The 22610-nt window shown below is 47.3% G+C and overlaps 1 long non-coding RNA gene across 2 annotated transcripts; it reads right to left on the bottom strand.

Moving 5' to 3' along the window:
• Nucleotides 1-1709: 1709 nt before the first annotated feature.
• LOC143674754 (uncharacterized) lies at nt 1710-3750 on the bottom strand. Of its 2 annotated transcripts, XR_013171195.1 has the most exons (4): nt 3639-3750; nt 2853-3172; nt 2338-2538; nt 1710-1879 (listed from the first exon to the last, which is right to left on the bottom strand). It is a non-coding gene; the product is annotated as an uncharacterized LOC143674754 (long non-coding RNA). The 2 variants fall into 2 exon arrangements; XR_013171196.1 differs by lacking the exon at nt 2338-2538.
• Nucleotides 3751-22610: the final 18860 nt, after the last annotated feature.

Below are 22610 nucleotides of genomic sequence, written 5' to 3'. Positions count from 1 at the left end.
CTCGAGCAGGTGGAGCTACCTCTCACCAAGTGCCTCCTGGAGTCACACACACACGCACACACACGCACACACAGACACCAGCTGCAACCACAGGATTTAGATGTGCAAAGCTGGGCAGGGCCCTCAGCATCCTCTGGACCAGCTCTTGCCTGTGACTCTAATAATAATTACAGCAGTAACAGCCACCACTTCCCGAACCCCTAGTGTGTTCACACATTGTCTTTCTCTACATTGTTACCAAATCCAACCATAACTGTACCTTAGGGTACATAATACCTGCAGGCAGCTCCTTTTGCAGGTGAACTGAGTTTAGAAGGCAAATGACTGGTACAGGTTTTCCCAGCAGATTAGACCCTGAAGAGCCAAACCCTGACCCCAGGCCCATGTATGCAGCTAAAATCACAGATAGGGCTCACACCCCGGTCTGCACCTACCAGCTGTGTTGACCAAAGTCAGGTCTCTGTGCCTCAGTTTCCCCATCTGTGAAAAAAGGGATGATCACGTATCTCCTTTGCTTGGTTGTGATAAGGATTAAATGAGTGATTATGCATAAAGCACTTTAAAAAGTGGCTGGCACCGTCAAAGGACTCTGATTATTTTGTCTCCGAGTCCACTGCACTTGCCCACCACATCAGAGGAGGCTCTGAAAATTGTGTTTCCGAGTGGACCTGGGTTTCATAGCAATTGATTTCAAAGTCACAGGCTGCACTTTCTATGTTTGCCTCTTCCAGCCCTCACGATAATCCCATCCCCATTTTGCAGACAAGGAAACTGAGGCCCAGAGAAAGGAACGAGCTGCCCAAGGCTGCACACCTCAGACATCACAGAGCCAGGCCTGCAACTTCCAAGTCAGAGCTGGTGATCAGCCCTCTCCCAACTGCAGGAAGCCCAGATTGTTATGGTGATCGGTATTGTTCTCCCAAACAATACCCAGACAGTAACAATACAACAATCACCAAGCGTGCTTATTTCCATTGGCTGGACAATCAGCCCACCACCCATGCGGAGGGGGCCTGGAGCTTTAAGAAGAGGCTCCTCAAGGCAGGATGAACAAACAAGCAGTGAAAAACCTCGCAGCTGGGCCCCAGGTGCTGGGAGAGAGAGTGGGGCAGGAAGCGGGCAGGCCATTTCTTTCTTTCCTCTTCTTTCTTATTTGTTTGAGAAGCAACTTTACTTTCTAAATCCGTCATTGTCACCCGTTGGCCCCCGCCCCACCTGGGCCAGGGCCTCTGGTGACAGGGGCTCAAGAGGAAGAAGCTCTAGGCGGGTGGGAGGGGTGCAGGAGAGAGCAGGACACTAGATGTGGCAGGGGCCGCGGCAGGGCTGGACCTGGGGGCTTCTTTACCTGCAGGCACCTCAGGTGGCTTGGAGGACAGTGCTTGCCTGAGGTGTAACCTGAGTCCCCCAGGTTCAGCTGCTAGGGGTCAGGACAGTGGCCCCTCAGTGTTCGAACAGGGAAGCAGAACCCAGCAGGGATTAGAGGCGTGGCTGTGGGGCCAAACCCCCTTTGACTTCCAAGCTCTGTGACCTTGGGCAAGTTACTTCACCTCTCTGAGCTTGTTTTCCCACTGTAAAATAAGAGGGGTCGTTATGAAGATTAACTATAATTAAGTAAGGCACTTAGCATACTTACTAGCATGGGCCTATTTACTAGCAGGAGATCTACATAAGAGGCCAACAATTATTGACATTTACTATGTGGTAGGCACTTTTAAAGCATTCTTCACATATTAATTTATTTGATCAGCATAATAACACTATCCCCACTTAGCAGAGGAGGAAACTGAGGCACATGGAGAGGGCAAGTAAGTTGTTCAATGCAGAGGCAGATCCAGGTTTTGTAGGATGTCAATAGAGCTTCTACAATAGCTAGGGCCCCCTTTAAGAAAAGAAATTCAGAATTATGAACAGAAAATCAGGTACAGGTTATGCAAGGGAGGGCTCAGAGGCTTAAGCTTCACGAACCTCACCTCAAATCTGAAACCACCTTCTAGCAAGTGGCAGAGCCCAGTGGCTGAATCCAGAACCCCTAAGTGTCATAAACAATACTGATGGATAAACGAGGCATTACTGCAAAATGCTGTACAAGATGCCAATGAATTAGAGGCAACACTTTCACTGCACTTACCATTTGCCACACACCCTTCTAATTCACCCTTCCCAATGACCCAATGAAGTATGTAACTACCATCCTCATTTTACAGATGAGGACACTGTGGCTCAGAGAGGACCAATGACTTGTCTGAGTGTACACAGCTAAGAAGTGGCAGGGTGGGAGTCAAACCCGGGCAACCTGACTTCAAAGTCCATATATTTAATCATGACAATAACTGTGACCTCTTTTATCACTGGGGGTCAGTGGTTCCACCATCACTCCTCAACCCCCTTTCCGGGTTCTCTCATCTTTTGCAGCTTGGAAAAAGGGGACAAGTCGCTGGCTTGGGGTCAAGGATGCCTGGACTCTAGTCCCCACTCAGCTGCTTCCTGGCTGTGGGTCCTTGAGGCAGACTTTTCGTGACTCTGAACCTGTTCCATCATCTGTAAAAGAGCAATTGTATAATCTCAGGATGGCCACGACCTGGAGATGTGGATTATTTACACGTGTAGTAAACCATTTATTATGTGTGCATATTTGCCTCTGTCTCTGGACCTTATGGCCATCTTGGGCAACATGTCACAGAATGGTTTTGAGGCTTGGAGATAAAGGAAGCTGAAATGCCTGATTCGTGTTAGATACTAGGGACCAATAGAAACTATTATTGCAGAGGCAAGGCCAGGGGGTCCTATGTGAGGAGTGGGCGTTTGGAAGGGGGGAAGAGCACAGGCGGCCTGAGATCTAGCTGGATCTCTACCATCAGTCACTGCCCTCCTTGGTAGCCACCCTCCACAGGACTCAGTTTCCACATTTTCAAGTTGCATGCTTGAACAGAGTTGTCTCTAAGGTCCTTGGGGGATGGAATTTCTGGAGAGAAGAATCCAAGGACTATCTTCCAGGGCTGCTCCCATGGGGGTTCCCCTTTGTCTTGAGGTGCTTTGGGTGGCCACCACCCTTGAGGCAAAGAGGAGGGTGTACAGAGAACTCTCGCATCTCATCTGTTCAGGCCGAAACAAAGCACTGCAGCTCACGCTTGGGTTCTGCAGCCAGACAGCTTCCATCTCCTCTCTGTCTCATCTGCAAAATGGAGATGAAGGTCATTGAAATGCTTATCCTCATTTTATAGATGAGAAGACTGAGGTTCCAGGGGGCACAGGACATACCAAAGGTCATGGCTCTCATTTAGATGTGGGCTTTCTTTGAGAGGGAATCCTGCCCCCTTTCTCCATGCCAGTTTCCTGGGAGAGGATTGGGTCACACCGTCCCTTCCTTCTGCCTAGAATCCTGCCCCTCCTCTCTTCCACCTGGCACACTTGTGCAGTGAGGTCAGGCCCATGGGCCAGTCCTCGTGCCCCCACTTTCAAGCACGGTGGCCCTGAGGAAGCTGTCCACCCTCCCTGGGCCCCCGTCTCCTCATGAGTGTAAGGGGACCCTTGTCTCTACATCACATGTGGAAATGCTCGGCACACCTGGTGCCGGGCCCATCATAAGCACACACTAAGTGTCACCTGCTCTTCTCTTCACCTGTGTCCTTTGCACCCACCTCACATGTTGCCTCCTTAGGGGACTGCCTCACTGCGCGTGGACCACCCTGAGCTCCTACAGCCCAGCCCCTGTGGCACTTACTGCCCTGTGTTGTCATAAACCCTTATCAAGCTCATACCCTCCCCCACCTTGGACTCCTGTGTTCTATCTTTTACATCACTGGGTAAAGGAACTGGCACAATGGGTGCTCGATTAAAGACAGCTGAATTAAGGAATAATGCCTCAGTGGGGCTCCATTTACCAGCTGCCCTGGAGGACAGCTGGATTCCGGGTGCTATTACCATTGCTACTACAACCCTCTCCTCTCCTGGCACTAGAAGTAACTGCCATTCATTAAGCACTTATTATGTGCCAGCCATTGGGGGAAGCATTTCCCAGGCATCAGATCACTCACACCTCTCCATCACCCAATGGGGTGGGTATTCTGATTTTCATTTTACAGATAAGGAAAAAGGCTCTGCTGGGTGAGGGGGAGAACCTGTATTGGCACAACCAGGGCCCACAGACGCCCAGTAAGACTGGGTGATGGAGTCTGGAATAGGTGGAACACAGGATCCCTCCCAGAATTTACTTTGACAATTCCCTCTTGTGGAACTTCTCTCCTCCCTTGAAGAACCCGCTTCTCCTAGATCCTCTCTCACTTTCCACAGTCTCTGTCCCAGGTTCTGGCCATCCCTTAAAGTTGGTGTTTCCCCGGGTTCTGTCCTCAAAGTCTGGGGGTGCATCAAGGCAGGAATTTTATTTTGTCTGCCTGTGCATGCAGGCTGGTGGGCCTCTATCACAGGGTCCCACGCTCCGGAATGGGCAAGAGCGGCAGTCACGGTCTCCATTTCCTTTGATACAGTGATCACGTCAAACATGGGCATGTGATACAAACTTAACCAATCAGAGCCCTCCCTGGGACTTCATTTAAATATATATATATTTCTATTGATAAATCTTAACATACAAACACAGCAACATTCTTAACTTACAAACAATCCACACATTGACTGGTGTGCAATCAATGGCTCACACTATCATCACATAGTTGTGTACTCATCACCATGATCATTTTTTAGAACATTTGCATCACTCCAGAAAAAGAAAAAACTCATACATACCATACCCCTTACCCCTCTCTCCTTGACTACTAGTATTGCCATCTATCCAATTTATTTTAACCTTTGTCCCCCCATTATTTATGTTTTTTATCCATAATTTTTACCCATCTGTCCATACCCTAGATAAAAAGAGCATCAGACACAAGGTTTTCACAATCACACAGTCACACCGTAAAAGCTAGATCACTATACAATCATCCTCAAGAATCAAGGCTACTGGAACACAGTTCAACAGTTTCAGGTACTTTCCTCTAGCCACTCCAATACACCATAATCTAAAAAGGGATATCTATATAATGTGTGAGAACGACCTCCAGGATCACCTCTCAACTTGTTTGAAATCTCTCAGCCACTGACACTTTATTTTATTTTTTTTTAAACTTTTTTTTGTTGTATAATATATGTAGAGAGCAAAGAAAGAAAAAAGCAAGTTTTCAAAGCACTCTTCAACAATTAGTTACAGAACAGATCCCAGAGTTTGTCACAGGCTACCATTCCATCATCTCAGATTTTTCCTTTTAGTTCCTCAGAACATTGGAGGCTAGAAGGAATATATAATTTTTTATCATCACTTTTCTTTTTTTATGAAAAATAACATATATACAATTTCAATGTGCAGCACAACAATTAATTGTAGAACAAATATCAGAGTTTGGTATGGGTTACAGTTCCACAATTTTAGTTCTTTACTTCTAGCTGCTCTAAGATACTTGTGACTAAAAGAAATATCAATATAATGATTCAGCAATCACATTCATTTGTTAAACCCACCTTCTCTGTATAACTCCACCATCACCTCTGGTCTTACTACCACTCTTTAGAGGTATTTGAGCTATGCCCATTCTAACTTTTTCATGTTGGAAGGGGCTGTCAATAGTAAGGGGTAGGGAGATGGAACTAGCTGATGTTCTGGAGAGGCCGGCCCCTCTAGGTTTCAAGACTTTTCTGGTCCAGGAACCCATCTGGAGGTTGCAGGTTCCTGCAAAGTTACTCTAGTGCCTGGAACCTTTGTAGAATCTTATATATTCCCCTAAGTGTTCTTTAGGATTGGCTGGAATGATGTTTATTGGGGTTTGGCAAGTTATGATAGGTAGCAATGTCTTACTAAGGCTGGCATAAGAGTGACTTCCAGAGTAGCCTCTTGACTCTATTTGAACTCTCTCAGCCACTGATACCTTATTTTTTACATTCCTTTCCCCTCTTTTGGTTAGGATGGCATTGTTGATCCCACGGTTCCAGGGCCAGACTCATCCTTGGGAGTCCTCTTGCTAGGGAGACTTTCACCCCTGGATCACTGACACTTTATTTCATCTCAGTTCTCTCTTCTCCCTTTGGTCCAAGAAGGTTTTCTCAATTCCTTGATGCTGGGTCCTGGCTCATCCTGGGATTTCTGTCCCCCATTGCCAGGAAGATTTACACCCCTGGGAGTCATGTTGCACATGTGGGGGGAAGGAGAGGGCAGTGAGTTCACTTGCCTTGTCGGCTTAGAGAGAGAGAGGCCACATCTGAGCAACAAAAGAGGTCCTCTTCTCCCCGGGACTTCCGGAGCTCGTGAGGAAGACTGGCTCTCTGTCCTCTAAAACGTGAGCAGGTAGGATATGAGCACGGGGGCGTCTTTCCTGGAATGAGAGAGAAACTGTTTGCCACGGGAAAGGAGGAGGCCCATTCTTAATGAAAGGCAGAAACAAACAGCACCACGAGATGCGGCTCGTGGGAACAGAACCCAGCGATACTGGAAACCCTGGATCCGGTAACTCTGAAGTTTAACGCACCTTTGAAACTCAAATAAAAAGGGGCCATCAAACGATTAGTCGCCCTCTTTTTTGTGGTTATTATTATTAGCAATTTTGCTTAACTTGAATTGAATTTCTGTCACTTATAACCAAAACGCCCCTGTCTAATAGAACACTCTCTTCTCGAGCCTCTCCCTAGATGATCTTAGCTCTTATCTTCTCCCACATTTTGGTCATTAGTGCTTTCGAAGAAATGGAGGTATGTTAGGTACCTCAAAGGTGACTCATCCTGCCCCCTTTCTGGGTTCCTCATTACAGTTAATGCTGTCATCAACTACCTCGGGCTCCAGAGACAGAAAATTCAGTCACCCCTTCTCTGCTTTCCTTCAAGGTATTCCACTGAAATACTGCGGTTCTGTTTCAGAAAGTTCTCATCCATCTGTCCCCTTATCTCCTTCCCCATTGCCACTGCCTCAGCCCTGGCCATCAGTTCACTGCAACAACTTCCATCTGACCTTCCTTTCCTCTTTCTTCACTTTCCCACCCTCCACACCTATTAAAACAGTGATTCTTCTAGAACCCGTACCTGGCCACATCACTCCCCTGTTCTTTCAAACTCCATAGCTGTGCACGGTTCTCAAGATAAAATCTGAGCTCCTTAGGCTGGCACTGAAGATCCTCCCCAGTTTGGCTGCATCTTGAACCCCACGTTTCAGCTGTGTTTCATGCCCCACACTGCACACCTTCTCGTCCCTCATCTCCTGTGCTGAAATGCACCTCTCCCCTCTCGAGGTCTGGTGAACTACAATTCTTCTTCAAAAGCCCTCTCCAAGCTGGCTCCTCTGGCAAGTCCTCATCCCTACAACCCTTACCCGGCCCATCCCTAGAGGTCCTGCTTCCTCCCTCCTCTGTACTCCCATGGCATCTGGGCCTCTGTCTCTTGGGCCAACTGGACCAAGAAACCCGAGGTGCCAGATCCTTCTCTTACCTCTGGGCCAGCAGAGCACGATGTGGGAGCTCAGGCAGCAAAGGTGAAAGATAAAAACCCTTCTCATGGGTCTGCTTTGCTTCTTGACCAATCCTTGACCCCCCACCTCCCCGGACAAAGAGGCATCTTGAAGATAATGGTTGCAGTTCTTTGAAGGTGGACAGCAGCTAACAGCTTATGAAGTGTTTGCAGGTTTATTTTCTCATTTGTTCTTTACAACAGTTCTGTGGGTCATCAGCCCCATTTTCACAGATGGAGAACTCTGTTCAGAAAGTTCAGGTCACACGATTTGGGAGAGTTGGCCCTAGAGCCCTGATTTTCCTATCCGTGCTTTCCTCAAGCTTCCCTATTCCCAGGATGTGAACTGAGAACTAAGGAAAACCAGCATACCTGAGGAGATGAGACAATGTGAGCAAAAGGGAGTAATTGGGCTGGCAGGAGTGACTGTAACCACAAGAACAGCTGCTGACTTCTGCTGCGTACAGGCACTTCACAGGTATTACCTGATTCCGAGGAAACTGAGGCACAGAGCGGTTAAGAGACTTGCCTCTCTCGGCCAGGGTCCTCCTACTGCCTCGGATTGGAACAGCACTTCACAGTTTACAACTTTTGCATCCCTTCCCCCACCTCCCCAGCAGAACCCTGCCAGGTGGGCATTCTTCCCATTTTGCAGAGGCGGCAACTGAGACTCGGAAGTCAACAGAGTCAACAGCCGAGCGGGGAGAGGACGCCAGGCCTTCTGTTTTGGGGGAAGCGCGCTCCGAGCCCAGCCGGCGCAGCTCGGTCGGGGTGCGGGGGCGTCCCGGGTCACACCCCTTCCCCAGCGCTGAGCCCAGCCTCGCTGCAGCGAGCACGGCAGGTGTGCGGCGGCGCCGCGGCGGGTGTGGCGGCGTGCGCGTGGGCGCGGGACCCAGGCGGGCGGGGCCCCACGCCCATCCTCCGCCCGCCAGCCCTTTCGCCCGTGGCTTGGTGGCAGGTGAGTGGGTGTCGAGGAACCGCCAGGCAGCGGAGAAAACAGGACGCCGCAGAAATCAGATTACTCACCTGCAGCTGCAAGTACCCAGGGCTAATAAAAGCTGAGCTTCCTGTTGTTTCTTTATTACCACCCTCCGCCTGCCCTAGCCTCAGCCGGCTCCCAGCTGCAGCCAGAGCTCTAACTGATCCCGAAACACTGGCCTCGGGGTCCCGGGCCACTCCGCTGCCCCGTAATGCCGGCATCTTTGCAGCACACCGTTGGGTTGATACTCCATGGAGGGTGGCCCTCCATCACCTGCATGGGAATCACACCTTCCCCGGGTGCTGGGTAACAATGTAGGTCTCCAGACACGGCTTCATACCTGCTGAACCAGAAGCCTGGAGTCTGGGGCCCAGTCCCGGGTGATTCTTATGCAGGTTGAAGTCTAAGAACCTCCAAGTTCAGATATGGTAGGTTCAGATGATGTGGGTTTGTTTTTCCTGCCTGCCACCCACAAGTGAGGGGGTGTGGTAGTGCAGGCCTCTGGGGACAGAAGAGGAGATAGTGTGCTCAGCACCATTCCTGGAGTTCAAAGACCTGCCAGAAAGACACTGAATAAGCATGAGGAGCAGAACCAAAGGGGCCTGTGGGATGGACACAAGCAGCGTGGGGATAGCCGAGGGGCCATAATTCACTCTGGGCACATTGAGAAAGAAAGGCCTTTAGCCACTGAGCATCATCATCAAGGCTTTTCCATCTCTTGTTTCCTGTCCTCTCCTCCACTGCCCAAACCAGCTCGTTCAGAACCCACCATGCCAGGGAAATGCTCTCGCATTGACGACCTTGCAATGGGCAGGTCTGGGTGCCTTTTCTGCCCTTACGTCAGCTGGCCTCTCTGTGACATCCGACAATGGGATGAGCCATACACGCCTCCTTGGAGCACCCACCCCCTCCGCTTCAAGGAGGCCTTGCCTGTTTTCTCCTTTTCTTCTACCTCCTGCCCCCAGAATCATGGGTGCCACAGCATTCAGCCTTGGCCTTCTGCATACCTTCTGTGCCTCTGCCAACAACCTTGCCAACTCCCAGTTACCCTCTCCAAGCTGAGCTCTAACCTAGTCCCAGATGTGTACATGCAGCCATTTCCTGGACATCTCCACTTGGTGACCCCAAAACACCCCAACTCAACTTGGCCAACCCCGAACTCATTATTCTGTTTCCTCTCCCCCAACCTGCTTCTGCTTCTGGGTTCCCTGTCTTAGGGCCTCACACCTGGATATTAAAGTACCTGAGTGTTGTCCCAGGTGATTTCTGCTCCCTTGCCCGTACACAGTCTTCAGGTCCAGCATGTCAGTAGCTCTCAATTCTGTCCCCCCTTTCTGACCATCCTGTCCCCTGCACTCCAGGACCTCTAGTTCAGGCTTTCATCGTCTCTCACCTGGATCATTTCAGATCTCCTAAATGGCTTTCCTGCCTCCAGTCTTATGCCTCACTTTAGCCAAGAGGATCTTTCCAAAATGCAAATTCTGCCACTATCTTCCTTCCTCTTAGTCCCATTCACAGTTTACCTGGGCAGAGTGACACCCTCCCGTGGACTCCTCCCCCTTAGCACTTTGCACAAACAAGGACAATTTACTGAGCCCTTACTAAATGCTCAGCGCCCTGGTGAGCTGGTTATCTCTATACCTTTAGCTAGGCCTCATAGCATTCCCATGATTATTTTTCCTGCCTTCCAGGTAAGGAAATTGAAGAGGGAGGGTAGGGAACTTGCCCAAAGTTACGCCTCTGGTAAACAGCAGAGTTGGGATTGCTACCCAGGTCTCTCTGGCTCCAAAACCAGTGCCCCAACTGCTGTGGTCTCCAGCCACCCCCTCCCAATTGGATCATGTTATATACTTTTTTGTATCTTCCCTGGTGCTTAAGAAGAGGTCCAGCATTTGATAGACGTTTGTTGTATGAATGAATATTCTATCTGCCCTCCCATTTGATTGTTACAACAACCCTGAGAACTAGAGCAGTTAAAATTTCTATTATGAAATATTTAATGAATACAAAAAAATGTGTGATGACTATCTGGTTTATGAACCTCAATAAGAAAACAAAGCCAATAGTGTGTGCTTCCCCAATTCCATCCCCTGCTTCCCTCCAGGAGTAAACGCTATCCTGAATTTTATGGCCACCATTCCCTTGGTTTTGAAATAAAAAATAATTTCACTAGATAGTGATTGATCCTGTGCAAGATATTGTTTCATTTGCTCTTTGACCTTTCTATAAACAGTACCATGCATGTAAATTCTTTAACTTGAGTTTTTCATGCACCACTCTATTTCTAGAATATATCCATGATTTTGCATTTTGGCTGTCATTTGTTTTCTCCTCTGTATAGTCCTCCATTGTCTAAATAGACCTTGATTACTTTATCCATTTTCCAATCAGTGGGCATGTAGGTTGGTTTGTTGTTGTTGTTTTTTTGCTGTCACCAATTGGGCTGCCATTATCATTCTTATGCATGTCTCTTGGTACACACGTATAGGAGTTTCTCTATGCTACATACCTAAAATTGTCATTGCAGGTTGTCGGGCATGCGTGTGTTTAGCCTTACCAGGGACTGCCAAATTGTTTTCCAAAGTGCTTGTAGCATGTTACATTCCCCCTCCCCCTTTCCTGCCACAATAGTGGATGAAAATTCTAGTTACTCCACGTCCTCACCAACACTTGGCATTATTATACTTTTTCATTGTTCCTAATCTATTCATCTTCATTTGCATATGCCTAATAAGATGAAGCATCTTTTCGTGTGTGTGTGTGTGTGTGTGTGTGTGTGTGTGTGTGTGTGTGTGTGTGTATGTGTTTTCACATTCTGGTTTCCTTTTCTGTGATTTGCCTGTTCAATTCTTTTTGCCTATTTTCCCACTAGGCTGTTTAGCTTTTTTCTTATTAATTTGAGGCATTCTCGGGGAAGATTTTTTGTTTTGTTTTGTTTTTAAATAGATTTAGAATCTAAGACCCAGATTCACAAGGGGCAGAGCTGGACCCTAAGCCCACATCTGTCTGATTCTAGGGCTCTTTGTACCAATTCCTTTGCCTCTCATTATTCAATAATCCCTAAAATGTCTGCTGAGGGCCTACCCAATAAATACTTGAGAAAGAACAGAGAATCGTGGTTAGGAGTGTAGACTCTGGAACACCTCTGCTTGGCTTTTTTTTTTTGCATGGGCAGGCACTGGGAATCGAACCCTGATGGAGATCCCTGTCAAGGAAAGCAGATAAACGTAAGACAAACAAAGAAATCAATAAAATAATATGATGTGTGAGAAGGGCAAGGCAGAGAACTGCAAGAAGACAAGACAGAGAGTGACATGGGACTGACTCAGCTGGGAAAGACCCCCAGAGGCGGTGACATTTAGGCTGAGGCTTGGAGGATGAGAAAGAGCCAGCCAGGCAAAGAGCAGGGAATGAAGGAGAGAGTGGCCCAGGCAGAGGGAATGGCATGTGCAAAGACCCTGAGGCCCTGAATGAGAAGGAGTTCAAGGAGAGAAGTGTGGGGAGAGCCGAATGAACATGTTGGCGAAGGGCAGAAGGATTGGGGAAACCACCAGGGCAAAGAGTCCACATTTTATTCCAAATGCAATGGACAGTTTTGGGCAGTGCAGTGTCGTGTTCAATTTACATTTCTAAAATATGACACCAGCTGCTCTATGAAGGTCAGCTATCTATGAATTAATCCAAAAGCTTCTTGAAGACACTAGTATTTTTACTCAGTACACCACACTGTGCAAAACAAAACTTCCCTTTATGGTCTTAAATTTACTGCTTTCAGTTTTCAAGGGGAGCCCCCTTCTTCCTCGTAGCTGAGGGTTAATGGCCCTGTGTGAAATCTCCAGTGAAGATTTTTTTTTAAGAGTGGATGAGAGGTTGCACTAAAGTAACTTTCCAGAAAACTACAACCTTCAGATGGGTCCCTAGACCAGGTAAGTCCTGAAACCTAGAGGGCTCAGCCTCTCTAGAACATCAGCTAGTTCCACCTCCCTACCCCATATTATTGACAGCCCCTTCCAACGTGAAAGAGTGAGAATGGCCATAGCCCAAACACCCCTAAAAAGAGGGATAGAAAGATCAAAAGTGATGGTGGAGTTATACAGAGAAGATAGGATTTAATGAATAAATATGAATGCTGAATCATTAAACTGGTACCTCTTTTAGCCTCCAGTATCTTAGAGCAGCTAGAAGTAAAAACCTAAAATTGTAGAACTGTAACCCATGCCAAACTTTGAAACCTGTTCCGTAACTAATTGTGGTGCTGTGCTTTGAAATGTATTGCTTTTTTGTATATATGTGATTTTTCACAAAAAAAGAAAAAAAAAGTCGATTGTGATAATAAAAAAAAATTATTCCTTCTAGCCTCCTATATACTGGAGCAGCTAGAAGGAAAAATTTGAGAGGATGGTATGGTATCCCATGACAAACTCTGGAATCTGTCCTGTAACTACTTGTTGAAAAGTGCTTTGAAAATCATTGCTTTTTCTTTCTTTGCTTTGTGTATATGGTATATTATACAATAAAAAACTTAAAAAAAAAAAAAAAAAAGAGTGGATGAGAGGAGAGTCTCCCAGGCTGCACTCTACCTGCTCTGTGACATTTCCCCAGGTGTAAAATGAACTTAATGGGAATGATGACCTTGGAGAGGCTGTAGGGATGAAATGAGATACAGCTTGACAGCAGGGGGGTGATCAGTACAGGCTGGTTGCCATGGAGATGGCAATGGTGGTGAGGAGGAGGAGGATGACTATGGGGTGATGATAATTCTGCTGTGTGATCTTAGGCGAGTCACTGGCCCTCTCTGGACTCAGTTTACAGGTTTGTAAAATATGGGTGTTGGATAGTATACTTCATAGGGCCCGTCCAGCTCTGACATCCTGGAATTTTCTGAGTTAGGCCCTCTCTTCTCCTTTCAGCTTGTGTCATTCCCGCCCCTGCAGTGTTGTACTCCCCTACTTACATGTGACAAGAGACAGGATAGCATGGTAAGGAGATATCCTACCTGGAGTCAGGTGGCCTGCGGTTTTCAGGTGTGCTATTTACCACAGAGTCCTTATCATGATGCATTTAACTTACACAAACTTAAATACACACGTGGAAGAAGGGAGGACAGAGAGAGCGCTATGCATGAATCGCTACCAGGGAGTCACACTCCCATTCCCGCTCCATGAACGCTCACCTCTGATGGGGTGTGTGACCTGCTGTGGTCCCCAGTCGGTCCCAGTTCCTACACAGCATGCAGGAGGTGGGCTCTCGCTGCGCCAAGTGTGCTCCTGGTGTTCAAGTGTCTTCCCTAATGTGTGGCCCTAAATATGAGACAACATTTCATCTGGTGGTCCGTGGGTATAACAACACCACAGGAAAGAGCCTGCCGTATTCGTTGTCAGCTGATGGATGACCTTGCTTTCTGTTGCACGGGGAAAGCCGAAGCAATCAAAAGAGAACGTCCCCAGAATCCCACCTCCACCTCTGCTCATTTGCTGGCATCCTTGCCCATTTCTCTGCCCTACCTCCTGTTACCTGGGTGTCCTGGACCTGCTTCTAAGTCCACATCCTCCACTTGGGCCTGGCAGTCCATCCCATCTTGCCTACTCCGGGACATCAGCCAGCAGTTCCCCCTGTCTTTCTTGCTGCATCAGGTTTCCTCCCTCTCTACTAGTTCATTCCCATCAGCACACAATCATGCTGCAGTTCTCCCAGCTTTAAACACACACACACACTACAGAATCCCCAAGGCCACCTCACTTCTGACATTGGCTGCAAGTTGTCACTGTCCATTATTTGCTGAAGGACTCACAACACTCACTAAAAGCTGGGTTTTTGTTGTTGCTGTTTTTTTAAGAAGTTGTTACACATATTTAAATACATCCATCAGCAAGAGTGGGCACATCCATTCACTCACAACATTTCCTCATATACCTTAGAAATGCCTTCACACCTTCTCCCCAAAGCAACAATGGTCACAATAGATTAATTTGCATTTTTGAATGTTTTCTATCACTGGAATAATTTTATTTGGGATTTATTTCACTCATCATAATTATTATACAATTCACCCACATTTTTGTTGGTTCCCCTTTTTTTTTTAATTGAGTGGTATCTATGATAGGGTACATGATAAATTGTGTAATTCACTCAAATGTTGTTGGGTTTGGGTAGTTTGGTGTGTCACGTATAAACTTCTATAAACAACTCACTAAAAGCTGTGATGCTCACTGTTACGTTTTATTACTGCAAAATAATACAGACTAAAATCAACCAAGAGTAAAGACACATGGGGCAGAGTCCAGGAGAGCTCCAAGAGCAAAGCTTCCAGTTGTCTGTCCCAGTGGAGTCGTGGATAGCACTGACTCCTCCAAGCAATGATGTGTGACAACACCCACAGACTATTGCCAACCAGGGAAGCTCACCCAAGCCTTAGCACCCAGAGTTTTTCCTGGGGCCTAGTCACATGAACATGGTTGACCATCCACGTGCTGACCTTAACCTCCACCCTTCAGAAAGTTGAGCTGATACCACAGGACCCAAAGCCCTAAGCCATATTGTCAGGACAGACCATCTGGCATGGCCCAAGTCTCCAGGTAAACAAAGACACTCTTCAGACAAGACATTCCAGGGGCTTGGAGGTGACCTCCTGGGAGCAGAGGACAAAGACAAGACCACTCTTTGAGCTAGGTTGATTCTCTGGGAGAGTAAGGACACACACACGTGCGCACACCAGCTATGGTCACTATTTTTTGCTCCCTTTTACAGCAAAACTTCTTCAAGAGTTTCCTGGATTGGCCATCTCTAATTCCTCTTTTCCCTTTCTCTCTTCAACTCTCTCTAGTTGAGTTTTTGCCCCACTGCTCTACTGAACTGCTCGTCCATGACCTCACGCTGCCAAACCCAATAGTTGATTCTTGGTCCTCACCTCCGTTGACCTCTCATCAGTATTTGACCAGAAGACTGTGTCCTCTTCCCTGCCAAATATCCTTCCTGGGACTCCCTGGACCCCAATTTCTCTTGGCTCCCCTCCCACCTCACAGGACCCCTTTTCAGTTTCCTTTGCTGGTTCCGTCTCATCTTCCCACCTTCCACATGCCAAACTATCCTGGAAAGTATCCAGAGAAGCCCTTGGACTTCTCTGTCTGTGCCCACTATCTGGGCACTGTCACAGCCACAATGATTTCAATACATTTTTTATACCGATGACCGCCAAATTTGACTCTCTAACTCTGACCTCTCTCCTCAACTACAGGAAGCCCAAACTTAATATATCTGCAACTGAACTCTTAATTTTTACCTCTAAACAGATCCTCCCTTGGTCTTCCCATCTCAGCAAATGACAACTCCACCTTTCCCAGTACTTGGGCCACAGCTCAGGTCACCCTCTCTCTTACACCCACATCTGGGTGTCATCACAAATACCACCAGTTCAGCATTCAATTCCGACCCTCCTCACCACCTCCGCTGCCACTACCTGTGTCCGAGGCACCATCTCCTCTTGCATAGATTGTGTAAAATCTTCCCATTGGGGTTCCCGGCTTCCCCACTGATAAAATCGTGTCCCCCACAAAGACATGTGCAAATCCTAACCCCAGGTCCGTTGGGTGTGAACTCATTTGTCAATAAGATCTTTGGAGATTTTATTAAGATGAAGCCAAACTTAATCAGGGTAAGCTCTAATCGGTATGACTGGAGTGCTTATAAGCAAAGGAAATGTTGACAGGGAAATACAAGCCACAGGAGGACGCCATGTGACAGAGGCAGAGACAGACTGACAACAAGCCTCCACCGGAACACTATAGACTCTGGAGAAGGCATGACCTGCTGATGCCTTGGCTTTGTACTTCTAGCCTCCAAACTGTGAGCCAATCAATTCCTGTTGTTTAATCCAACCAGTGTGTTTTGCTTTGTTATAGCAGCCCTGGCAAACTAAGATACTCCCTACCCCTTGTCCCCTGTTCTATTCTCCATCTTAAAGCCAGTGTGGGATCTATTACAAATATGAGTCAAGTCATATCATTCCTGTTTTCAAATGCTCCAGTAGCTCCCTTCTCACTCAGAGGAAGTCTTAAAAACTTTCCATGGCCTGAGATTTCCCATGAGCTGTGAGCCATGCCCCCTCCTCACCTTACATTCCATTGCTTTTTTCTCCCTCACTTCAGCCACACTGGTCTCTCTCTCTGCCGTTCTTTGGACAGCCAAGTCCAATGGCAGCTCAGGGCCTTTGCATTTGCTGTTGCCTCTGCCTAGAGTAGACTCCTCTTTGCTATTTATCTGTCTGCAGGACTCGCTTCTGCTCATCACTGCCCCCCCTGACCACCTATCTTCCCTTGCTTTTGCCACCTTCTAGTTCCTTCTCCGGACTTCTTCCAGCTCCCACATCATATTGCTCAAAACCACCCAGTAGGCATATCGTGCATTTTCTTGTTCAGTAAGCTCCACCAGGGCAGAGATTTTGTTTCATTCTCTGCTGTAGCATCCAGAATTGTGCCTGGCCGTGGCAGATGTGCAAAAGATATTTGCTAAATGAATGAATGTGTTTGAATAATGAAGAGGCTATGTGTTGGTCTCTACTATGAGATCTTCCTGGGGGATTTCCAACATTTGCTCATTCAACACATATTTTATTCATGTGCAACTTTAAAACCTAACCCCCTAGTAGGATGAGTTTCCACTGTATTCTCTGTGCCATTCCCTTCCCTAGGCTGGGTTTCCTTGTCTGTGAGATGGCACAGCTGCGCTGTCACCATATTGATCACCTGCCACTTGCCCACTCCTCAGCATAGAGTTGGAAATTTAAAAAGGAACTAAATATTGCCTTCAGGAAGATCATCTCTGGTGGGAGAGACAGAGGTGAAAATAAATCATCTCAAAACATAATTGCCCTGACATTGAAAATAGTGACAAAATCCAGCTTTGGTGAGGATGTGGATAAATAGGGAGTCTCACGTATTATCAGTGAAAGCCTAAATTGATACATTTATGGGAGGTGAGTTGAAAGTATACATCAAAATGTAAAATGCACATGCCTTACGACGCTTCAATCCCCAGCCTAGGAATTTACCCTTCAGAAGATTATTCCTTACCCAAGGCAAGATGCAGCGATGTCCCTTGAACTTCATTTTTTCCCCTAGTGAAACATTGGCAGTAATGCCTCTTTTCAAATGCTCCAGGAGCTCCCTTCTCATTCAGAGAAAGTCTTAAAAACTTTCCATGGCCTGTAATTTCCCATGAGCTGTGTGCCACCCCCTCCCCACCTTACATCCCAATGCTTTCTTCAGTAATGCCCGTAGTCCAACCACAGGGAACTTTTTATGCACATTTTGATGCCATCCATTAAACATGATGTGGAAGACTGTTTAGTGAAACTTCAGAAAACACTGACGACGCATTGCTAAAGGAAAATTTCAAAAGAGAAAACAGACTGCAGAACATGTAAAGTGTGATCCCATTTTTTCATACGTGCGTATTTAGACCTAGGAAGATGTTTAGAAAGAGAGATCCACCATGTTTAAAGAATTGTAGCTTTTCAATTGTTGAGTTGAGACGTTCGGTGAGCTCCTTTTTCAACTTTTCCGTATGTTTGAAAAATCTCACACTGAAGAGTTAGAAAGAAAATGTGGTTATTTTTGGGTGAAGGGATTTGGGGAATGTTTTTTTCTTCTTTGTATTTGATATATTTTATTTAATTTTCTATAATTAGCATGTACCAATTTTACAAAAATAATGAAGAAGTGATTTCCACAGAAATAGCTTTTATCACACAAAATATTTAAATAAATTAAAAAATAGTTGCCCTGGGAGTTAAAACAATTGGAAGGCACCATCAGTATCTGCGAATAAGAACTGTTTAAATAAATTATGGTAGTCACACAAATACTGTGCTACTGTTTAAAAAGATATTCTAGAAGAGAGATTTATAATACTTTGATAAGAGGAAAAAACAGACCATAAAACGGTTTGTACAGCAGTCATTCATTTCTGAAAAAATGTATATATATAATGCCTACTCATAGAAAAAACTGGAAATATCCACCCCAGAATGTTAGCAATGGTTTTCTTTGGGAAATGGAATTACAGGTGGGGTTTCTTTCCCCCTTCCTTTCGCTTATTTGTTTGTCATAAATCTGTTTTGTCCAATAGAACTTTCTGCAGTGATGGAAATGTTCTTTATCGTCACTGCAATATGGTAGCCACATGTCACTACCAAGCACTTAAAATAAAGTGAGAGGCAGTGTGAGAGCTTTGCAAACTGTAAAGTGCTGTACCCAGAGGTGCTGATGTGTGTGACTCTTCTCCATCTCACCTGGGCCCTTCCTCCACACTCACAGTCCCACCCGACCCTCTGGGCTCCCAGCTGAGACAGAGCCCTGATCAGACAGAACATATCTGGGTGGTCTCTGGTGAGGGTTCCTGGGGTCTGGCCTCTCAGTTTAAAGCTTTAAGATTTTGCAGGAGGCATTTATTTGCTCACACATTCATTTAACAACCTTCGCTGGCCCTCCTCCTCCTGGTCAGCATTGTACAAGGTACTGGGGTAAAGTGAGGCAACTCATAGTATCTGGCCATGTGAAGCTTAAAGTCCAGGCTTAGAAGGTATGGTGTGGGAAGTCACCAGGCTTGGACTCAGAAGGTCTGAGTTTGAGCTCTAGCTCAGCCAGCTGCAGCATGCCATTTAATCTTTCTAAACCTGCATTTTCTCTTCTGTGAAGCGAAGAATAGAGTGGCACTGCCCTGTCAATCGCATAGGATCATTGTGGAGACACACAGATGAGGGTTGAGAAAGTAAATTGAGAAGGACTCCAGAGATTTCCATGGTCAAAGAATGTGCTCTCCTGGGGGAAGGAGTGGGTGGTGACAACCAGTTCCAATATCTATTGTAGATATTATATTTATGATTATTATTTTATCACAATACCTCAGAGTTTATTTAAGCACACAAAGTCTCAGCTTAAGAGAGATCAGGAAAAAGACGTGATCATTCATCCATGCAATATTTGTTGATCTCCTATGACATTCCAGGCCAGCCCGGGTAGGAGGTCAGTCTGGGAACACAGAGCTGGATCACAGCTTTGCCCTTGGGGACCTAACAAGGGAGGAGAGTGGGGAGAAAGAAACGTAGAGAGCCAGACCCAGCCAGCCAGTCCACTGGTTATGTTGGGCCAGTGAGCCACAATGGAACAAGACACCTATGGCCTCTGCTCTCAGGAAACTTTCACAGGAAGTGGGGGAGGCAGATATTCATCAAATAGCCACTTAAACATACAATTTCAAACTGTGATAAGGGTTAAGAGGAGAAAGTACAGAGTACTATGAAGACATATGACAGATCTTGATTTAGTAGTTGTAGGGAGGGTCAGGGAAGACTTCTCTGAGGAGGTGAGAATCTGAAGGAGTTTAACAAGGGGTGAGAAGGTGGGGAAAGCAGGCTCAGGTGGAAAAAACAGCATGTCCCTGAGGAGGGAGGGAGCAGGGTGCTTCTGGGGCTAGCACAGCTGGAGCCCAGAGGATAGAAGGGACTGGGCTTATCATGTGGCTGGGTGGAGGGTTGAGCCTATCAGTACAGGTGAACCATGCTTGGGAGCCAAAGAAGGGTTGCAGGGGTGGTGGGAAGAGAACAGATGCATGTGCAGGAAAGAACCTTGGAGGGGCAGAGTGGAAGCAGGGTGTATTTGATGGCGGCTGGTGGAGGGGGCCGGCAGTGGAAATGGAAGGGGGGGTTTCTGTTGAGAGCTGTTTGGAAGGTGAACTTGTTGAGACCTGGTCTAGGGTTTGCTTTCCGGGAGGCAGCAAGAGCAGCCTTCTTCCGCAGATTTGCGCTGAGGGAGGGCTAGTGAGCGCCGATTTGGGGGGGGGGGGGGAGCCTCCCGGGGGCTCCGTGGAGCGGGTTGCAGCGCCCCTGGTGGAGAGAAAGGTGAAAGACAGTCTGTGCAGATGACCCCTGGGGACCAAAAATGGAGTGTGCCCGGGGAACCGCCAGTGAAATGGAAAAAAGGACTAAATATGAACCAGGCCCTATTCTAGGTGCTTTACTTACATCGTTGCATTTAATTCTCGCAGCAGCCCTACGAGGTCTGTGCTATCATCACCCCCACTCCACAGATGAGAAACTGGGGCTCAGAGAGGCTCTCCTGCTGGGCTGTGAAATTGGTCCAGGCCGACCCTAGACCTGCCTTTTAACCACGGTGCCGTCCTGCTCTTGCGGTTCGGGTGACTGGGAGAATTGGAGAGGGGAGAGGGATGGGGCCAAGGCTAGAGAGATGGGTTGGGAAGAAATCCTAAAGGGCCTGTGAATGTCAGCTTAGGGGATGTGGGCCTCACAGAGGAGGGAGCATGTTCTTAGGGAGAGGGTGTCCAGATCAGACCAGAGGGGAGGAGAAAGCCTGGAGAGGGGAGAGACTGAGGCAGGAGGCCGGGACGCCCAGAGGAGCTGGTCATAGGGAGGGTATAGGGTCTGAGGGGCAGGACATGGGCCAGGAGGCCGACCTGGTGATATTTTGTTTTGTTTTGTTTTTTCTTTGCATGGGCAGGCACCGGGAATCGAATCCGGGTCTCCAGCAGGGCAGACGAGAACTCTGCCACTGAGCCACCTTGGCGTGTCCAGGAAGCTGACTTGGGACGGACAGTTCCAATGGGATTCCACAGGGGTGGCCGGAGGTGGGACGAGAGGGGTGGGCAATCAAACTTGGGAAACAGGATGATGAGGGTGCTGTTTATTTATTTGTTCAGCAAACCTTTATTGACCACCTACTGTGTGCGAGGTCGGGATTCAACTGCTGAGAACACAAACAAAAAAAAGATAGGATTGCTGGTCTGGAGAAGCCAAGAGAGCCCAGAAAGGGAGAAGGAGGGAAGACAATGTCGAGTTGGGTCGGAGATGTATTGCATCAGAGGGGCTAGGGGACAGCCAAGTGGCGTTGACCAAGGGGCAGAAGGGGAGAGGTGACATTGAAGATACATGACTTCGAAAATCAGATCTGGAGCACAACTCATGAAAATCGTTGAGTTACATATACACTTAAAAGAGGTGAATTTTATGATATGTAAATTAATCCTCAAAATCCGCAATAAGCTTTAAAAATTGCAATTAGAAAAAAACCAACTAGTCTTGACTTTTCTAGGAAGTCACAACGTGAGGAGAACATTTCTGACAGAGGGTCAAGTGGACCCGGCTGCACGGTGTGGTTGGAGTGTGGACGGCAGGGGACGGCAGGGGATGGCGTCAAGGTCACAAAGGGCCCCAAGCCAAGTGGACGCATATTGAGCACTGCCCGTGTACCAGGCACTGCAGCGATCTTTGCATCCAAGAATTGCAATAACCCTCCCAATAACCCCAGAAGGAGAGATGTCAGCCTCATCTTATCGTTGGGGAAACTGAAATTCAGAGACGTTAAGCAAGTTACCCAAGTTACATTGTCATCTTAAAGGGGTCAAGAGTCCACTCCATGATGCAAATGTTCTAAAACTGACCATGGTGATGAATACACAACTATGTGGTGATATTATGAGCCATTGATTATACAGCATGTATGGAATGTATGTGTGTGAAGATTTGTCAGTAAAAAAACAAAACAAAACAAAACAGTAATCCGTGACAGGTCTGTTGGTTCCAAAGTTTGCGCTCTTGACTTGCACAACAAATGTCCCCATCCGAGCAGAAGCGCAGAAGCGTCCGTGGGGCAGGGGCCTGGATGGAGCCCGTGGTGGGGAGCCCGGGGACCGGACACTGGCGCATCGATGGTGCCACCTACTGGCCAAAGTGTGCAGCTCGACCAGCCGTGGGAAGGTGCCATTCCCGGCCAGGTACGACTCTCAAAGCACATTTTCATTCTCTTTTCTCTGTTGTTTCCTTCCAACAGCCCTGAGAGGTGAGTAGGCAGGATTGTTGTTTGGTCTCATCTTACCAACGAGGAGATCGAGCCTCAGAGAGGGGAAGTGACTTCTCAAAGGTCACCCGGAGAATTCAAACCCACGTCCAGGACGTGCTGCCCACATCCCACCTCTTCCGGGTGAGGATTTAGACCCCAGAGTGTTGGCTTAAAGAGGACTCTGAATGCATCTAGGCCAGTTCCTTCCTTTACTAATTTATAGATGGGAAACGGGCTCGTGTGGGGACGTGACCCGCCCAAATATGGTCCTGGGGTAGGATTTGGACTTGCAGATGTTG

The sequence above is a fragment of the Tamandua tetradactyla genome, chromosome 2 (genome assembly GCF_023851605.1).
Source record: "Tamandua tetradactyla isolate mTamTet1 chromosome 2, mTamTet1.pri, whole genome shotgun sequence".
Lineage (NCBI taxonomy): Eukaryota > Metazoa > Chordata > Mammalia > Pilosa > Myrmecophagidae > Tamandua > Tamandua tetradactyla.
This window is presented reverse-complemented; position numbering and strand designations above follow the sequence as displayed.